General features: G+C 38.3%; 1 pseudogene; it reads left to right on the top strand.

The window, feature by feature from the left end:
* The first annotated feature begins 2,364 nt into the window (after nucleotides 1-2,364).
* Nucleotides 2,365-3,923, top strand: LOC131277370 (ornithine decarboxylase pseudogene; annotated as a pseudogene).
* Nucleotides 3,924-5,650: the final 1,727 nt, after the last annotated feature.

Below are 5,650 nucleotides of genomic sequence, written 5' to 3'. Positions count from 1 at the left end.
CAAATACATGAGGCAAACACTGGAAAAACTAAGTGAAAGAGTAGATGACTCTACAATTATAGTGGGAGATTTTAATACACCACTATCAACTTTGGATAGAACATCTCAAAAGAGAAACACTAAAGAAATAAAAACTTTAAACAGTATATTAGAGGAGTTGGATCTAATAGACATTTACAGATCATTACACCCGAATACAGCAGGATATACATTTTTCTCAAGTGCACATGGATCATTCTCCAAGATGGACCATATGCTAGCCACAAAGAAAGGCTCAGTGAATTCAGAAAGATCAAAATCATAAAAAATAATATCTCTGACCACAGTGGAGTGAAGCCAGATTTCACACCAAGATATGGAAATTAAACAGCATGCTCTTAGAAAACAGTGGGTCAAAGAGGAAATCTCAAAAGAAATTAATAACTACCTTGAAACTCATGAAAATGATAACACAACATACAAAACTTATGGGATGCAGCAAAAGCAGTACTGAGAGAGAAATTTATAGCCATAAATTCATACATCCAAAAAGAAGAAAGAGCAAAAATTGAAGAACTACCTGCACATTTGGAGGAATTAGTAAAAAAACAACAAAGTAACCCCACAGGAAGAAGAAAGAAAGAAAGAACAAAGATAAGAGCAGAACTAAATGAAATAGAAAATAGGAAAGCACTTGAAAAGATAAACAAAACCAAGAAGCTGGTTCTTTGGGAAGATCAATAAAATTGACAAACCCTTAGCTAGACTAACAAAGAAAAAGAGAGATAAGATGCAAATACACAAAATAAGAAACAAGAAGGGAGATGTCATCACTGACCCCACAGAAATAAAGATTATCATGAGAGGATACTTTGAAAAACTATATTCCAACAAAAATGACAATTCAGAGGAAATGGACAAATTCCTAGAAACACATAAGCAGCCTATATTGATGAAAGAAGAAATTGATGATCTCAACAAGCCAATCACAAGTAAAGAGATAGAATCAGTCATTAAAAACCTCCCAACTAAGAAGAACCCAGGGCCAGACGGCTTCACTGGTGAATTCTACAAAACATTCCAGAAAGAACTAACACCAATCCTGCTGAAACTCTTCCAAAAAATCGAAGCAGAAGGAACATTACCTAACTCCTTCTATGATGCCAACATTATCCTAGTACCAAAGCCAAACAAAGACACCACAAGAAAGGAAAATTACAGATCAATTTCTCTAATGAACCTAGATGCAAAAATCCTCAACAAAATAGTTGCTAACTGTATTCAACAATACATTAAGCAAATTATATACCATAACCAAATGGGATTCATTCTGGGTATGCAAGGATGGTTCAACATAAGCAAATCAATCAATGTTATACACCATATAAGCAGATTAAAGGGAAAAAATCATGATTATATCTATAGATGCAGAAAAAGAATTGGACAAAATACAGCACCCTTTCTTGATAAAAACACTGCAAAAGATCAGAATGCAAGGAAAATTTTTTAACATAATAAAGAGTATATATGAAAAACCCACAGCCAACATCTTTTACAATGGTGAAATCCTAAAATCCTTCCCTCTAAGATCAGGAACAAGACAAGGATGCCTACTCTCACCCCTTCTATTTAACATTGTCTTAGAAGTACTTGCTCGAGCACTGAGGCAAGAAGCAGATACAAAAAGCATTCAAATTGGAAAGGAAGAAGTCAAAATTTCATTATTTGCAGATGACATGATCCTATACATAGAAAACCCTAAGAGGTCTACAACAAGGCTTCTAGAACTCATAAATGAGTTTAGTGAAGTTGCAGGTTATAAGATGAATGCACAAAAATCAGTAGCATTTCTATATACAAATAATGAGCAAGCTCAGGAGGAAATCAAAAAACAAATATCATTTACAATAGTAAATTAAAAAATCAAATACCTGGGAATAAATTTAACTAAAGATGTGAAAAACTTATACACAGAGAAATACACAAGACTGTTCAAGGAAATCAAAGAAGACCTAAATAAATGGAAGAATATTCCCTGTTCATGGATAGGAAGACTAAATATTATCAAGATGTCTATCCTACCAAAACTGATCTACACATTCAATGCAATCCCAATAAAAATCAACACAGCATTCTTTAAGGAATTAGAAAAACTCACTATGAAATTTATTTGGAAAGGAAAGAGGCCCCGAATAGCTAAAGACATATTGAAAAAGAAAAATAAGTCAGGCCTCTGCAGCTCTGCCACCAACCACCCTCTGGCAGCAGTTCTGGTGCCTCCTTGGGCCAGCAGTCCTCCAGCGGGAGGGAGCGAGGTGGGCGGTGGTGGTGGCAGCATTGCGGGCTGCAGGACCTCCTCGGGGTGTGGCCCTGGCACCCAAGTGCTAGGAGAACATTTCCACTGCTGCATCAAGGGCACAAGTCTTATAATTCAGCAAGATTTGGAATTCCTGGAGAATTGCCTTCCTGAAAAGTTGAAAGAAATCTCTTTAAATTCTGTCTCTTAGTTTTCCATTTTGTTGTGTTTCAGTGGAACATCAAGAAACCATGAACAACTTCAGTAATGAGGAGTTTGACTGCCATTTCCTAATGAAGGTTTTACTGCCAAGGACATTCTGGGCCAAAAAATTAATGAAGTTTCTTCTGATGATGATAAAGATGCCTTCTATGTTGCGGACCTTGGAGACATTCTAAAGCAACATCTGAGATGGTTAAAAGTTCTTCCTCGTGTCACCCCCTTCTTTGCAGTCAAATGTAATGACAGTAAAGCCATAGTGAAGACCCTGGCTTCCATAGGGACAGGATTTGATTGTGCTAGCAAGACTGAAATCCAGTTGGTGCAGAGTCTCAGGGTGCCGCCAGAGAGGATAATCTATGCAAACCCTTGTAAACAAGTGTCTCAAATTAACTATGCCGCCAATAATGGAGTTGAGATGATGACTTTTGACAGCGAGGTTGAGTTGATGAAAGTGGCCAGGGCATATCCAAAGGCAAAAGTTGGTTTTGTGGATTGCCACCGATGACTCCAAAGCAGTCTGCCACCTCAGTGTTAAATTTGGACCCACACAGAAAACCAGCAAGCTTCTTTTGGAATGGGCTAAAGAGCTCGATATTGATGTCATTGATGTCAGCTTCCATGTGGGAAGTGGCTATACTGATCCTGAAACTTTTGTGCAGGCCATCTATGATGCCCGCTGTGTCTTTGACATGGGAGCTGAGGTTAGTTTCAGCATGTATCTACTTGATATTGGTGGTGGCTTTCCCAGATCTGATGATGTGAAGCTTAAATTTGAAGAGATAACCAGTGTCATTAATCCAGCATTAGACAAGTATTTCCCATTAGATTCTGGAGTGAGAATCATAGCTGAAACAGGCTGATATTATGTTGCTTCAGCTTTCACACTTGCAGTGAATATCATTGCCAAAATAAATTGTATTTAAGGAACAGACAGGCTCTGATGATGAAGATGAATTGAGTGAACAAACCTTTATGCATTATGTGAATGATGGAGTATATGGATCATTTAATTGTATCCTTTATGATCATGAGCATGTAAAGCTTCTTCTGCAGAAGAGATGCAAACCAGATGAGAAGTATTACTCATCTAGCATATGGGGACCCACGTGTGATGGCCTTGATCGGATCGTTGAGCACTGTGGCCTGCCGGAAATGCACGTGGGCGACTGGATGCTGTTTGACTGGATGCTGGGGGCTTACACTGTGGCTACTGCTTCCACTTTCAATGGGTTCCAGAGGCCAACCATCTACTATGTGATGTCAGGGCCTGCATGGCAAGTCATGCAACAAATTGAGAGCCGGGGGTTTCCACCTGAAGTAGAGGAGCAAGACGCCAGTGCTCTGCCTTTTTCCTGTGCTTGGGAAAGTGGGATGAAGTGCCACCCGGCCACTTGTGCTCCAGCTAGTATTAATGTGTAAATACCATTTTTGTAGCTGCTAACTGTGAGTTTACCTTGAATGGAGGGATTTGGGGGGGGGGATCATTTAACTTAATTACTGCTAGTTTTGAAATGTCCTTCTAAGAGTAGGGTTGGCACAGACACAGCAATAAGGAAGACTAGGAGATGGGGTTACACTTATCTGTGTTCCTATGGAAACTACTTGATTATTTTGTTTTATATGGATTTTTATTCACTTTCAAACATCCTTCTAAGGGATGCCTTTCACCTGCTGAGCAAGCATTTGTAGCTTGTATAACCGCAGAATGGGCCAAAAGCTTAATGTTTTAAAAATAAAAGTATCTTGAAATAAAAAAAAAAGAAAAAAGAAATTGGAGGAATCACACTACCTGACTTCAAAACATACTACAAAGCTACAGTAGAGAAAAAAGCATGGTATTGGCACAAGGAGAGACACACAGACTAATGGAACTGAACTGAGAGCTGATAGAGATCCTCATATATATAGTCATATAAAATTCAATGAAGCCACCAAACCCTCTCAACTGGGAAAGAATGGCTTATTCAAAAAATGGTGCCTGGAGAACTGGATATCCATATGTAAAAGAATGAAAGACGATTACCATCTCACACCTTATACAAAAATCAACTCAAAATGGATCAAAGACCTAAATATAAGAGCCAAGACCATAAAGACTTTGGAAAGCAGTGTAGGGAAACATATACAAGATCTTGTAATAGGAAATGGCTTCATGAACTTCACACCAAAAGCATGAGCAGCACAAGAACAAATAGATAAATGGGACCTCCTCAAAATTAAAGCCTTCTGCACCTCAAAGGAGTTTGTCAAGAAAGTGAAAAGAGAGCCTACACAATGGGAGAAAATATTTGGTAACCATATATCTGATAGGAGACTTATAACCTGCATATATAAAGAACTCCTATATCTTGAAAATAAAAAGATAAACAACCCATTTTAAAAATGGGGAAAAGATTTAAACAGACACTTCTCCAAAGAAGAAATACAAAGCACATGAAAAAATTCTCCAAATCTCTAGCTATCAGGGAAATGCACATCAAAACTACAATGAGATACCATCTTACTCCCATAAGATTGGCAGCTATGAAAAAAACAGAAGACTGCAAATGCTGGAGAGGATGTGGAGGAATGGGAACACTCATCCACTTTTGGTGGGAATGCAGAAGGATCCAACCATTCTGGAGGACAGTTTGTCAGTTTCTTAAAAAACTCGCCATAGATTTGCCATATGACCTAACAATTCCACTGCTGGGGATATACCCAATAGAACTGAAAACAAGGACAAAAACTGATATATGCACACTAATCTTCATAGCAGCATTGTTTACTATTGCCAAAAGTTGGAATCAACCCAAATGCCCATCAACAGATGATTGGATAAATAAAATGTGGTATACACATACAATGGAATACTACTCGGCTTTAAAAGCAAATACACTACAAACACACATGATAACATTGATGAATCTTGAGAACCTTATTTTGAGTGAATCAGCCCAGACATTGAAGGACAAATACTACATGACCTCAATGGTATGAAATAAGTAAACCAAGCTGCCTCAGAGAGCTAGAGCCTGGGTGATAGGCTTACAGGAAATTGGGGGGTAGAGGAAGGTTGCGAGCTGACACATACATGGGTGAAATCTATGATAAGCTGGGGGTAAGTATTTGTACAAGGAAGGGATAAAATGGGGGCATAGTGTTAACCTTTGG

This window comes from Dasypus novemcinctus, assembly GCF_030445035.2.
Source record: "Dasypus novemcinctus isolate mDasNov1 chromosome 11 unlocalized genomic scaffold, mDasNov1.1.hap2 SUPER_11_unloc_1, whole genome shotgun sequence".
Taxonomy (NCBI): Eukaryota; Metazoa; Chordata; class Mammalia; order Cingulata; family Dasypodidae; genus Dasypus; species Dasypus novemcinctus.
Note: the sequence above shows the minus strand (reverse complement) of the source record. Positions and strands in the feature narration are given on the sequence as shown.